At 38.2% G+C, this 14,936-nt stretch overlaps 1 long non-coding RNA gene across 1 annotated transcript in view; it reads right to left on the bottom strand.

Moving 5' to 3' along the window:
* Positions 1 to 14,369, bottom strand: part of LOC123927499 — a 51,964-nt gene extending 37,595 nt beyond the window's left edge. The window contains exons 1-2 of the long non-coding RNA XR_006815476.1: positions 14,307 to 14,369; positions 10,004 to 10,101 (exon numbers count right to left, since the gene is read on the bottom strand). This is a non-coding gene — a long non-coding RNA (uncharacterized LOC123927499). The remainder of the gene's footprint in view (positions 1 to 10,003; positions 10,102 to 14,306) is intronic.
* Positions 14,370 to 14,936: the final 567 nt, after the last annotated feature.

Below are 14,936 nucleotides of genomic sequence, written 5' to 3'. Positions count from 1 at the left end.
GCAGATAGTTGGGCAATGTTTGGCAGCCCTGTGTTTTGCCTGAGGATACATTCCTCAAAGCCTTTAAAATGCTAATGAAGGCGTAGAGATCCCCAGTTCAGGACAGAAAAGAGGTAGGTTAACACCAAGAATCCCGGAGAGTGCTATTAACATTGGAAAGGGAACAACACTCGGGAGTTCCCGGTGGAGGATAAAGGGAATTATGATAAGAGCTTACACCTGGCAACTGGGCCAGTGAATTTACTTTGCGGTTATTCTAAAAAACACAGGTTTGTTTGAGAATAAGAGAGAGGCTTGGGGGGGGGGGAGGTGTAAAAAGTGAAATTACTCCATTTAATCTGGCTGAAAATTTTAGAGAATAACTTATCAGACCAACATAAAGTGATGTCAAATAAACTCTTTTTTGTTCTGAAGAGACTGGCTTGTTTTTCTCCTAAACATATGATGATCTAAGGAAGCTGCCTAAAACGAGGTTAGGCAATCTATCACATGAGCCAAATCCCCCAGCTCAGACTCCCATTGGAAAAAATTCTGAAAGACTCGTGTTTACATCACAAGGATAGAGTGAAGGCACAACAGAGCCAAGCAAAAAAAAAAAAAAAAAAAAAAAAAAAAAAAGGCTGAAGTTTTCGCAAGTCAAGTACTCTGTTATTCAAAAGTCCTTTAAAGCACAGAACCATAGAAGTGGAAGGAGTCTTAAAGGTCACTGGGCCCCCTCATTTCCAGATGAAACAAACAGGGGCCCAGGGACTCATCTAGGTCTCACAGACAGTCAGAGGCGCCTTAGTCGTGGAATCCACAGCTCCCCAGTCAGTGCTCTGGTTATGACTGGCCCCTCCTCTCACAGGCTGTTTATTTCCAGTGGCCTGATGTGCACTCATCCTATGCCTACCCTGCTTTTAAAAATGATTTTATGTGTCTCTTTTCCCTCTACTAATCGTATGAAATTATAAATCCAATACAAGGAGATCGTATATCTTTACCTGAGGACAGTGTTTAGTGGACACCTCAGCTATGTAAAGACACTTCCTTTATGGGGCGCCTGGGTGGCTCAGTGGGTTAAAGCCTCTGCCTTCAGCTCAGGTCATGATCTCAGGGTCCTGGGATGGAGCCCCGCATCGGGCTCTCTGCTCAGCAGGGAGCCTGCTTCCTCCCTTTCTCTGCCTGCCTCTCTGCCTACCTGTGATCTCTGTCTGTCAAATAAATAAATAAAATCTTTTTTTAAAAAAAAAGACACTTCCTTTATGAAAGGTGTGGGAAAATAACGACCGTCCCTCAAATCGTTCTGATCCTAGAAGAGAAGGTGGAGAGGCAGGCATCTTATTGAAACATTCATACTACACCCAAATACACACACACACAAACCAAGCACACCAAGCATATAGATAAAAACAGACCATGCCCATTCAAAGGTATGAAATAGAGACGGCAAGAAAAAGAGGAAGAGATCCTTGATTCATTCCAAAGATCTATGTCTTCAACAAAAATTTACAAGTACATTGTTGTTGATTATAGGTATAACATTGTACAGCAGAGCCCTGAAGATTATTCATTTTGCTTAACAAACTTTACGCTCGGGATTACTAAATCCCCAATCCCTGACAACCACCATTCCACTCTTTGATTCTATGAACTTGACTATTTTAGAGACATCATATTAGTGGGACTGTGCAGTATTTATCTTTCTGTAACTGACTTCTCTTAGTAGAACGTTCTCAGGATTCATCCATGTTACCACACATCACAGAATTCCCTTCTTTAAGGCTGAATAATATCCCATTGCGTGTATAGACCACACTCTACCCATTCAGCTGTTGATGGACAAGTTTACACTCTTTCCATATTCTAGTTATTGTGACTAGTGCTGCAATGAACACAGCAGTGCTAATATTTCTTTGAGATCCTGATTTCAATTCTTTCGGATACTCAGAGGTGGGCTTGCTGGATCATATTTTACTTTTATTGGGAATATTTTGAGGAACCTCCATTCTGTTTTCCAAAGCAGCGGCACCATTTCGCATTCCCACCAAAAGTATGCAAAGGTTCCAATTTCTCCACATTCTCATCAACACTTGTCTTTTGTTTTGTGATACTAGCCACTCTGAAAGGCATGGGGTGGTAACTCATTGTGATTTTCTTTTGTTTTTCCCTAATGATCAGTGACATTGGGCATTTTTTCATATAGGTGGTGATCTTTATGTCTTCTTTGGAGAAATGTCTTCAAGTCCTTAATGTATTTTCTAATCAGATTATTAGGTTATTGTTGTTGGTCTTTTTTATTTTTTTACTACTGAGTTGTAGGACTCCTTACATGTTGTATCAGTCAGGATTCTCCAGAAAAACAGCATCAATTTTATACATATATATATACACACACACACACACATATATATATTTGTACAAGAAAAAATTCATTATAGGAATTGGCTCACATGATCATGGAGGGGCTGAGAAGTCCTACAACCTGCCATTGGCAATCTGAAGAAACAGTAAAACCAGTGGTATAATTCGGTAGGTGTTCAAAGGCTTGAGAACCAGGGGAACCTATGGTATAAGGCTTAGAGTCTCAAGGCCCAAGAACCACGAGATCTGCTGCCCAAAGGCAGGAAAAATAGACGTCCCAGCTCAAAAGAGAGAGAATTCACCAGTCCTCCACCTCTTTGCTCTGTTCAGGCCCTCTATGGATTGGATGATGCCCTCCCACTTTGGTCAAAGTGATCTTCTTTACTCAGTCTGCTGATTCAAACACTTAGCTCTTCCAGAAACGCCTTCACAAACATACCCAGAAATGTTTTACCAGATATCTGGGCATCCTTGAGCCCAGTCAAGCTGAAACATAAACTAGCCATCTCATAAGTTCTGGAGATTAACCTCTTATCAGTCAAATGGTTTGCAAATATTTTCTCCCATTCCATAGGATGCCTTTTCACTGTTGATTGTTTCCTTTGTTGTGCAGAAACTTTTTAGTTCAGTGCAGCCCCGCTTCTTCATTTTCTGTTTTCGATGCCAGTGCTTTTAGTGTCACATTCATGAAATCACTGCCAAGGCCAATGTGATGAAACTTTCCCCTTCTTTCTTCTACGTGTTTTACAATTTGGGGTTTTATGTTTAAGTATTTAATCTATTTTGAGTGGATTCTGTGTATGGTGTAAGGAAAGGATCTAATTTCAATCTTTTTTTGCATGTGCATATCCAGTTTTTTCAGCACCATCTGTTAAAGACTCTTTTCCCCACCGTGTATTCTTGGCCCCTCTGTCAAGGACCAGTTCATAGTATATGTGTGGATTCACTTCCATGCTGCCGCGTTTGGCTTGCTAGTATTTTGTTGATGATTTTTGCATCTATATTCATTAGAAGTCTTGGGATGTAGTTTCCTTCTCTTGTGGTATCTTCATCTGGCTTTGGTACCAGGGTGATGCTGGCTTCATAAAATCGGTTTGCAAGTATTCCCTCCTCTTCAGGTTTTTGGAAGAGTTTGAAAAGGACTGGTGTTAATTCTTCTTTAAATGTTGGAGAATTTACTAGTGAAAACATCTTGTCCTGGTCTTTTGTTAGGAAGGTTTGGATTACTGATTCAATACCCACACTGGTAGTAAGCCTGTTAAGACTGTCTACTTTTTCATGATGTAGTCTGATACGCCGTATGATTCTACAAATTTATCCATGTCCTCTAGGTTATCCAGTTTGTTGGTTTATAACGGTTCACAGTATAATTTTTCTTAACATTATATGATGTGCTTTGTATCGTGACAAGTTTTGACTTAAAGTCTATTTTTTCTAATGTATGTATAGCCACCTCTATACTCTTTTGGTTACCATTTACATGAAGTATCTTTTCCTTCCCTTTACTTTTAGCTTATGTGTGTCCTCAAATCTAAAAGGAGTTTCTTGCAGACAATATATTGTTGGGTCTTATTTTTTTGTTTTGTTTTTTTATCCATTCTATGCCTTTTGATAGGGAATCCAATTAGCTTACAGTTAATTATTGATAGGGAAGAATTTATTATTGCTATATGGTTGTTTCCTATTAGTCTTGTACTTCTCTTGTCTGTTTTTACGTCTTGTTTTGTGTATGGATATACATACACACATACACTCACACACACTGATATATATGTCTTTATGACTCTATGCCATATATATCTATACATATGTCTGTCTATATATTGCATCGGTATGCTTTAATTTCTCTTTTTCTACTGTGTAACTACTATAGGAATTTTGAGTGCATGTAGGGCGGTTACCTTGGAGCTTACATAAAATATTTTATAGCTATAACAGTCTATTTTTTTAAAAAGAGATATTATTTTTAAGTTATCTCTACAACTAACATGGGGCTTGAACTTGCAGCCTTGAGATCAAGAATCGCATGCTCTTCCAACTAAGCCAGTCAGGTGCCGCTGCAACAGTCTATTTTAACTACTTAAGTTCAATTGCATATAAAAACTCTACACTTCAACTTCTCCTCCGATACTTTTTTACTGTTGTCATAATTTACATTCATTCATATTGTGTATCTTTTAACATTTTTTAAAAAAAGATTTTAATTATTTGACAGATAGAGATCACAAGTAGGCAGAGAGGCAGGCAGAGAGAGAGAGAGGAGGGAGCAGGCTCCCTGCTGAGCAGAGAGCCCAATGCGAGGCTTGATCCCAGGACCCTGGGATCATGACCCGAGCTGAAGGCAGAGGCTTTAACCCACTGAGCCACTCAGGCTCCCCTTAACATTTTTTGTTTTAAGATTTTATTTATTTGACAGAGAGAGAGAGAGAGAGAGAGAGAGAGAGATCACAAGCAGGCAGAGAGGCAGGCAGAGAGAGGGGGAAGCAGGTTTCCTGCTGAGCAGAGAGCCCAATGTAGGGCCCCACCCCAGGACCCTGAGATCATGACCTGAGCCGAAGGCAGAGGTTTAATCCACTGAGCCACCCAGGTGCCCCTCTTAAAACATATTTTTAAGGTATATTTCTTTTAATACTTTTGTCTTTTAACTTTTATACTAGAATTAAAATTAATTTATCCACTACTATTACAGGAATACAATATTCTGGTTTTGTCTATGTATTTACCTTTACCGAGGTTTCATACTTTCTTATGCTATTATGTTGTTATCTAGCATCCTTTCAACTTGAAGAATTCTCTTTAGCATTTCTCCTAAGGCAGGGCTAGAGGTGATGAACTCTCTGAGCTTTTGTTTGTCTGGGAAAGTTTATTTCTCCTCCCTTTTTGTGATGGACATTTTTGCTAAGTACAGTAGTTTTGGTTGGCTTTTTTTTTTTCTTTCAACACTTTGAATACATCATTCTACCCTTTTCTGGCATGCAAGGTTTCTGCTGAAAATTCCAGTGATAGTCCTATGAAGGTTCTCTTGAACATGTCAAGTTGATTTTTACCTGTTACTTTCAAAATTCTCTTTATCTTTGGCTCTTGACAGTTTGTATGTCTCAATGTGGATTTCTTTGCATCCATTCTTTCTTTGCACAAGCTTTCTGATCCTTTCTCTCTTCCTTTCTTCTCCTCTGGGGCTTTCACAATGCATATAGTACTATGTTCGATGAGGTCCCATAAGTCCCTTAAGTTTTCTTCACTCTCTTTCATTCTTTTTCTTTTTGCTCCTCTGACTGAACTATTTCCAATGACTTGTTTTCAGGTTCAGACTCTTTCTTCTCTTTGCTCTAGTCTGCTATTAAACCCCGCTAGTGAATTTTTCAGTTTAGTTATTGTGTCCTTCATCTCCAAGGATTTGCCTATGCTTTTGCTGAAATTCCCACTTTGTTCATGCATTTTTCTCTTGACCTCAGAAAGCATCTTTATGACAGTTATTTTGATTTTCCTGACAGAAAATCCTATAATTCCTATAATTCCCTTTCATTAGGGTCAGTTCCTAGAAATTTATTTTCTTTCTTTGTTTGGAACACCTTTGCCTGATCCATCATTTTCTTTGTCTGTGCTGGTGTCTGTACATTATACAAAATAGGCACCTGTACCAGTCTTCACCGACTGACCTTGTATAAGAGAAGACTCCCACCTATTAACCCTGCCCAGGATCTGGGGCCGGGGGCGGGGGGGGGGGGGGTCGTCTGTCAACTCTTTCCCTCCACAGGAGAAGCAGGAAGCTGTGGTTTTTGTGTGCTTGCTCTGTGCTAAATCAGGGGTGGGGAAGCTATTGTATCTATCATCCAAACCACAGTCCTTATTCTCCCTGAGGTGGTTAGATAGCACCAGACCCATCACAGCTCCAAGACTGACATCTGTTCACTTTGTGCTTAGCAGGAGGGAAGATCTATGACATTCACCAGCCAAAGCTGCTGTTTCCATTCTCCCTCAGGTGGCTAGATTATGCTAGACTCATCAGAGTTCTAAGCCTTACAAGACAGAAATCGGTCCTCTGGGAGCTCTCTGGGAAATTCCAGGGTGCTGGATGCATAAATCACACTCTCCTTTCCCTAGGAGAAGCTGGGAGTGAGGGGTTCTCCTCCTGATTGTATGGCACTGTGCTGGGAGCAGGGACTCTGGTGAAAAGGGGTCCTGAATATTGGCTTTGGTGAGTCTGGGTTTGTTTTTTTTTTTTTAAGAAGACAACAGAAATCAAGAGACCTTTAGTTCTCAGGAGCCAGTGTTAGAGAATGCTGATTGACAACCCCCAGAAACAAGGCAGGAGTGGCAGATGAAATGTTTCAATCAGTGTTAAAAACAAACAAAACAAAACACTGCATCAGAAGAAAAGACACAAAGAACAGCACTGCCAATTCTAGGAGGAGGACAGTATCAACCTGAAACAGAAATCACCATGTTTTTCTTGGAAGGTGCCTGGACATTAAGCAGAACTTAAAAGAAATTCTCCCCGAAAAATGGCCGGGCCACAGGACTGCACCTGTAAACACCGGGTGATCTTTCCTCCTACGGTAATGTAAAAAGTCAGACCTCAAAAAGATCCTTCTAAATCTGAAAAAGACACTTTTTGCTGTTCTAAATTATAGCATTATGAACTTTTTCCCCCCCATCAGTGCAACAGCCTTACAATTAGTCTCTAGATTTTACATAAAGTCAATCTGCTTGTGAATTGTTGCTGACTTCGTATGTTTGTGAGGGAAGCAGGATCCAGGGCTTCCAACTTTGCCATCTGACATGACAAATTTGACATGGTGAATGTCAATTTGCCAATATCGCTTCTGGAAATTCTTGCTGTATAGATTTTTCTAAAGTCAAAATACTTGGCCTAAATTTGGAAATCTTTTTTATTTAAAAAAAAAAAGCTGCTCTTCAACATCTGTGATATTTTCTCACTTAACTGATTTCTAAATTTATGACAGTTTTATTTATAAAAATACATCATTCAGTATTTCAGAGATGATTGTTTATAAATCATATCAAGTTCAAAACATTTTTCTATTCTTATGAAGAGCCAAAAATTACCAACAGTCATAAAAAAATAAAAGAACTGGTTAGATATATTTTTGCAGCAATAACAAATGTTGATTTAACAGAGAAGAAATATTGTTTCACCAAATCTTTATTTAATATATGGAAATTTACTTCAGGTCAGAATAGAAATGTCACCATGGACTTTATTGGGATACCACAGCATATTCTAGTCTTCAATTTCAAGCATGTCTAGGTTCTATTAAAGACAACAGAAATGCTACCATAGTAATAACTAACCTATAAGTGGCAGGGAGGCAGTTTATTATTTTGAAGTATAATCCTATTAATAAGCTTCCTGGAAAAGAGCAGGTAGTAATACTATACAAACAGAAGTCTACTTTTAAGGTTTCAAATTTTAGGGTGTCAGAGAGATTTAGTTATGTATAAATAAATATATTCTGCTAGACACAAAAGAGATTAATAGCAAAAACTTTTATCTTTCTAATGGTTAGTTCAAATGCTATTTAAAAAATACACTCCTGGGGTGCCAGGATGGCTCAGTGGGTTAAAGCCTCTGCCTTCGGCTCAGGTCATGATCCCAGGGTCCTGGGATCGAACCCCGCATCGGGCTCTTTGCTCAGCAGGGAGCCTGCTTCCTCCTCTCTCTCTGCCTGCTTCTCTGCCTACTGTGATCTCTTGTCTGTCAAATAAATAAATAATCTTTAAAATAAAATAAATAAATAAATAATAAAAAATACATTCCTTGGGGTACCTCGGTGGCTCTGTCATTAAGAGTCTGCTTTGGGCTCAGGTCATGATCCCTGGGTCCTGGAATCAGGCCCCATACCGGGCTCCCTGCTCAGCGGAAAGCCTGCTTTTTCCTCTTCTACTCCCCCTGCTTGTGTTCCCTCTCTCACTATGTCTCTCTTTGTCAAATAAATACATAAAATCTTAACAAAAAGAAAACCACTTCTTTCTAAGGTTTATTCAATAACCAGTGAACTATAGCTTAAATAATGGCAAACATTCAATGAGTTATAAAATTATGCTTGATTTTCCATTAAGAATTATTATTTTTTATGATATTACTTATTTATTTGACAGACAGAGATCACAAGTAGGCAGAGAGGCAGGCAAAGAGAGGAAGGGAAGCAGGCTCCCTGCTAAGCAGAGAGCCCGAAGCAGGGCTCGATCCCAGGACCCTGGGATCATGACCTGAGCCGAAGGCAGAGGCTTTGACCCACGGAGCCACCCAGGTGCCCCCATGAAGAATTATTATTAGTGGAAAATATATCAGATGAAAGCATAAGGGGTTGGATTTTTCAAAACTGACAACCGTACAGGTGGTGCAGTAAATTCGCATCCGCGGTTAGGGGGATGGTTAACTGAAAATTCTAGTCAGTTGTCCAAACTACAGCTTCTAACTAAATGCGATCTTAATTATTAATATGAATCTGGTTATAGAAAATACATGTTTATGAAAGATTGCTTGATGGACATGATATCCTAAATGCTACCGGTTGGAAGGAACAAGGCAATCAAAAAGTTTTCTATCCAAATTGAATTCAGAGTTAGATTAATACGAGAGCCAGAAAACCTAGTCTAAATGTACTAAAACATTAGTGGAAATATAATGCATTAGAGAAAATTGCGTTTATCAAAATTTGTCTCAGAAACTGAGGTAGGTGGAGGTGACTGGGTGGCTCAGGTGGTTAAGCGACTGCCTTCAGCTCAGGTCATGATCCTAGAGTCCCCGGATCGAGTCCCGCTTCAGGCTCCCTGCTCAGCAGGAAGTCTGCTTCTCCCTCTGACCCTCCACTTCTCATGCTTTCTCTCTTTGTCCCAAAGAAATAAAACCTTAATATATATATTATATAATATATATAATATATATATAATTATATATATAATTATATATATATAATTATATATATATAATTAAAAAAAAGAAACTGAGATAGGACAGCATATTGTGATAAGACATTTGGGGTGGGGCATGAGACCCCCAGTGAACATGCTCCAACATCCAGAAAGTTGCTAAACTGCCTTTTACCGAGCACAAGTACAGTTATGAGAACATGTTTTGCTTTAAGGGGGCTAGTTCTGGAAAAGAGCTAAATTATTCAGGATAACAGACTAACCTACCAACCTCCTTCCAACCTCCTGTGAAGTTTAATGGAATGTCAGTTAATCATATCCTGACCAGCCATTCACATGCTCTTGGGTCATCCTGGGGAGTACTCCTGAGTCCTTACAGAATTGTCTTTACTTCGTAATGCTTTGGGACCATAATGTACACTCTAAGAAAGTCACATGAAACATAATATTCTATCATGGGGATAAAGTTAAGAGTGAAGGATCCCTTTTATAAGATCTACAGTAAGTTTTTTTGGAAACAACCACTTTGTTTTTATCTTAAGGACATTATGGAATTTGCAAGTGAGCTTACCTTCCCTTTTGCTTTGGATGATAGGATACTTAAGGGGCAGATTTGCCATCTCATTCTTGAAACAGGTTCAGAGTATGTGTTTCTCTACCTCTTGTTTCTTAGCTTCTATTTTCTTAACTAATTTTTTCTTTCACCTGTACTCCTTCAATTTTTTTTTCACTCTTCTATGTTAGTAATATTTTTGAAAGTTACCTTTATTCGCAACTAGTTGGAGCCCCTGATTCCAGGCTCTGACGCCTTCCTCTTGGTTAATTCACTCATTTTGACAGAGCACCCCCTGTAGCAGCTGCCTGAGACAAGGGCAAATGAGAAAGAATTTTTTTTTGATATCTCACTTATTTGAAATTGTCTTTCTTCTACCTTCACCCTTGATTTTGGCTGGCCATAGAAAAGTCTTTTTTTCCTGTGCTTACTGGGCATTTAAAAAGTAGCGTTGTTTCATTGTGTTTATAATGCAGCTGTCCTAATACCATTAGGACTTATTATTTAACAACCATACCATTAGGACTTATTATTTAACAACCATAGGAAATCAGAGCAGGCAAATAACTGAGCCACTGTTTTCCAAACCTTAATACTATATATTACATACAAAGTTAACACCACGTAAGGGAAACTCTTGGGTTCTCACTGTCTATTTTTCAAAATATTTAGAACCTATTTTTTCCCATGTTGTTTGTATAACCTTACTCCTTTCTCTTTTTTATGGTAGATGCCATATGCCAAGCTGACTTCTATGGGATAAGATTACTGACCCTTTTGGGGGCCTCGCTCTGTTTGCTCGTTCATTCATCATTCACTCTGTCAATATCTCTCCCCTTCTCAATTTCCCCATCCGGTTTCCTTTCTCTTCACCATTGCCACTCTTCTTTCTTTCCTCCGGGAAAATCCCATAAATGAAAATCTGTAACTAACCAAAACACAAATTGGGAGAGTGATTACACTGCTTGAGCCCACAGGTCGGATTCAGTCACCTCCCTCTGCATTCTAAAAGCTAATTCTCTCCACCACCACAGACAGCCAGCGGTGGTACCTGATTTAAAATACCTTAAGATTTCAAGTTGAAAGAACTGGGCTATGAGCAAGACACTGTGCCAGGTGCTTTAATCTCAAATTCCTCCTCACAGCAGTTCTAATAGAATTTTGTGGGTTTGTTTACTGTGATTTTATAGGTAAGAAAGATGATGCTCATAGAAGTGAATTTGCCTAAAGTTCTACAGCTAAATAAATGATAAATCAGTATTCAAATGTGGATCCACATGAAAAGATGCTCAGCATCACTAATTATCAGGGAAATGCAAATCAAAACCACAGTGAGATATCACTTTAGGCCTGTCAGAATGGCTAGCATCAAAAGGACAAGAAATAACGAGTGTTGGTGAAGATGCGGAGAAAAGGGAACCCCCATGCACAGCTGGTGGGAAGGTAAATGGGCACAACCACTATGGAGAACAGTATGGACAGTCCTCGAAAAATTAAAAACAGAAATACCATATGATCCACTGGATTATTTACCCAAAGAAAACAAAACTATGAATTTGAAAGGATATATGCACTGCTATGTTTATTGCAGCATTATTTCTAATAGCCAAGTTACGGAAGCAACCTAAAAGTCCGCCAATAGATGACTGGATAAAGATGTGATGCATATATGTACACACACACACAAACACACACAGACACATTATGCTAAGTGATAGACAAATACCGGATGATTATACTTACACGTGGAATCTAAAAAAACAAAAGAACAAGCAAACGACAACAACAACAAAACCAGCCACAGACTCATAAATGTAGAGAATGCACTCTGCTGGAGCAGAGGAGGTTGGGGAGATGGTAAAATTGGTGAAGGGAATTAAGAGATACAAAGTTCCAGTTATAAAATAAGTTGAGGGGATAAAAAGTACAGCCTAGGGAATATAGTTACTAACACTGTAATAGCATTGTATGGTGACAGATGGCATTATACTTGGTGGTAAGCACAGGACAGTGTACAGAAGCGTCAAATCACTAGTGAGTTGTAGAGTTAAAACTAATATAACATCATATATCAAATATGCTTCAATTTAAAAAAGGATGAAAGAAATTTAGATCCAACTCTAAAACCTAGGTTTTTAACTGAGTTTTAAGTTTTGTTTTGTTTTTAAAGATTTTATTTATTTGACAGACAGAGATCACAAGTAGGCAGAGAGGCAGGCAGAGAGAAAGGGAGAAGCAGACACCCTGCTGAGCAGAGAGCCTGATGTGGGCTCGATCCCAGGACCCTGAGATCATGACCTGAGCTGAAGGCAGATGCTTAACCCACTGAGCCACCCAGGCGCCCCTAAAGTTTATTTGTAATCGGAAAAAGTTTTGCTTGCAGGGAGGACAGGTTTTTTTCAGGAATGTGGCTGATAGTATAACTGTAATATTGCCCTTTGGGCACTCAGGATATCTGAACTTGATTTGAGGAAGAAAGCAACTTTAAAGTTGAAAGATCATCTTTTAATCATTGATGTTTACATTAAATTGCATTATAGCTGGAGTTTTAAAATTATAAGGTTAATTTTCACCATGGCTACAATAGTAATGAAAAATTCAAACTTTGTGATCTCTAGATCACAAAGTTTTCAAAGGCATGTAGGTTGAAGACTGTTTTGGTAGAGACTGCCTTCATAGATGAACTGCCCATACATTAAATTTACATTTAATGAAAAAAATATTCTCTTGGTAGCGTATAAAGTATTCTGACATGCCAAATCTCCTCATGGTTCGTTTTTTATGTTTCAGTTAGAGAGTGACATTTTTGCTGTGTATAGACTACTGAAAAAGGACGAGTTATCCCTGTACTATTTCAGCAGTTTAAAAAAAGCTTTAAAAGAAATCTGCAGTTGACCCCTGAACAACATTTGTTTGAACTGCACACGTCCATTTATACATGGATTTTTTTATAGTACTGTAAAAGTATACTGTAAACGTACAGTATTTTCTCTTCCTTATGACTTTTTTAAAAGATTTTATTTATTTATTTGACAGAGAGAGATCACAAGTAGGCAGAGAGGCAGGCAGAGAGGAGGAAGCAGGATCCCTGCTGAGCAGAGAGCCTGATGCAGGGCTCCATCTCAGGACCCTGGGATCATGACCTGAGCTGAAGGCAGAGGCTTTAACCCACTGAGCCACCCAGGCGCCCTTGAGTTTTAAGTTTTAGCCGAATACTACCAATACTCTCAACGCTTACTTGAGAAAATTTTAGTCATTCTCAAACCCCTTTCTGCTCAGCTTGAAACAACAACAAAAAAATTTCATCATTTAATAAATATTAGGCTCTTCTTGTACGGAAGAGATGGGAATAAACAATAAAGATGGCAGAGACAATATTCACTTTTAATATTCAATGAAAAGACTAAAATACAAACTAGCAAAACAAAATGCCTTAAGGATTTAGTTACACCAAGATATTTGAGATGGAGGGGCACCTGGGTGGCTCAGTTGGTTAACTGTCTGCCTTCAGCTCAGGTCATGTTCCCAGGGTCCTGGGATTGAGTCCCACACTGGGGTCCTCGCTAAGCAGGGAGCCTGCTTCTCTCTGCCTACCCCTGCTGTGCGCACTCTCCACGCTCTCTCTCTCTGACAAATAAACAAAATCTTAAAAAAAAAAAAAAAAAAAGATATTTGAGATGGATTTGGGTGAAAAAAGGTAAACATACATCCTGGAGATGGACTAAAACAATGAAATCGATCCTTCCCTTTGTTTTGTTTTTAACACTTCTATCCAATCATTTGAGATAATATACTCAAAACTCAGGTTTGCCTCAGTCACATTTGCCTTCCCCTTAAAGTCATGATCTGGTTTACAACAACAATGGCCTAAGGCCTTTCGCTAATTTTATTTAAGATTTATTTTCAGGATAAGAAATTAACTAAAAGGGCACAAGCGAACTTTCTGGGAAGGTAGAAATGTTCTCTCTTGATTGGGGTAATGCTCATATGGCTGTGTTTGTCAGAATTCATAGAACTTCACACCCAAAAGAATACATTTTACTGCATGTAAATCACCTCAGTAAACTTAAAAAAAAAAAAAAAAAAAAAAGCCTGAACTCTTAACCACTCAGCTAAAAATAAAATAAAACTTAAAATACAGTTTATAATCCAGGTGTAAAACAAATCTTATTTATATGAGTGAAGCAGATCTAGTCATTTTTTGTATTTATTTGTAACACTAATAATCCAACTGGATTTTATATAATTCATTATAATAATATCAACATTTTAAAATAGGGTATAAGAAAAATGTTTTGAATTTTTTTTTACAAAGTAAGGATTTGGATTGCAAAATCTTCCTTATAACCGTAATGTTGCCAGGGCAATGCTCTCTATTTTTTAAAAATCTCAAACAAAATAATCTAAGCCTGTCAAAAATTTCAATGATTTAAACTGCCAGAAAATCACCATAAAAGCTGCTTACATAATATGCTGGAAATTCTACATTTAATAGTTAAAGACAAAGAATTACCTGCTAGCTTTGTTAACTGACAGATTCCACTGTGTCCTAAAACACAATTGTAGCTCTGCTTCTAAAAAAGGCAAAGAAAAAAAAAAATGATTGTTTTCAACAAACCTGGATTTAAAAAGATAACAACAACACTATTAAGAACACAGGAAGGGTAATTAAATGTTTCCCCTTTATTAAGGTTTCATTAGATGAAAAAGCATCCAAGAAACCATTTTAAAAGGTCCCAGCCTCATAACTGTTTTAGAGACCAAAGTCACTGGACTCTGTCTGGTAAAACAGTCCCAAATTACACATCAAACTTCTCAACTTAGATTTGTAGGATCTCGACTTGAATACCCTCTGTTTTTATTCTACAGATATACCGAAGCCAACCACGTCAGTTTGAATGAAGAGGGCTAATGTAATTCCAAGCCCTGGAGACCCTGGAACAAAGGTACTCATGTAAGAGAAAGAACTTTTTCATTTTGACCAAATGAATATAATTATGGCAGATGTCATTGATCAATCAAAAAATACACACCTGATTTTTCTTCTAATATAGAAGCAAAGTGTATTTTTATTTATGACTGTAATAAAAATGCCCTTTAAGTTCACTGGGTTTGGTAAATTAACTTTTAGAAGAATGAAAAA

The sequence above is a fragment of the Meles meles genome, chromosome 17, assembly GCF_922984935.1.
Source record: "Meles meles chromosome 17, mMelMel3.1 paternal haplotype, whole genome shotgun sequence".
Lineage (NCBI taxonomy): Eukaryota > Metazoa > Chordata > Mammalia > Carnivora > Mustelidae > Meles > Meles meles.
This window is presented reverse-complemented; position numbering and strand designations above follow the sequence as displayed.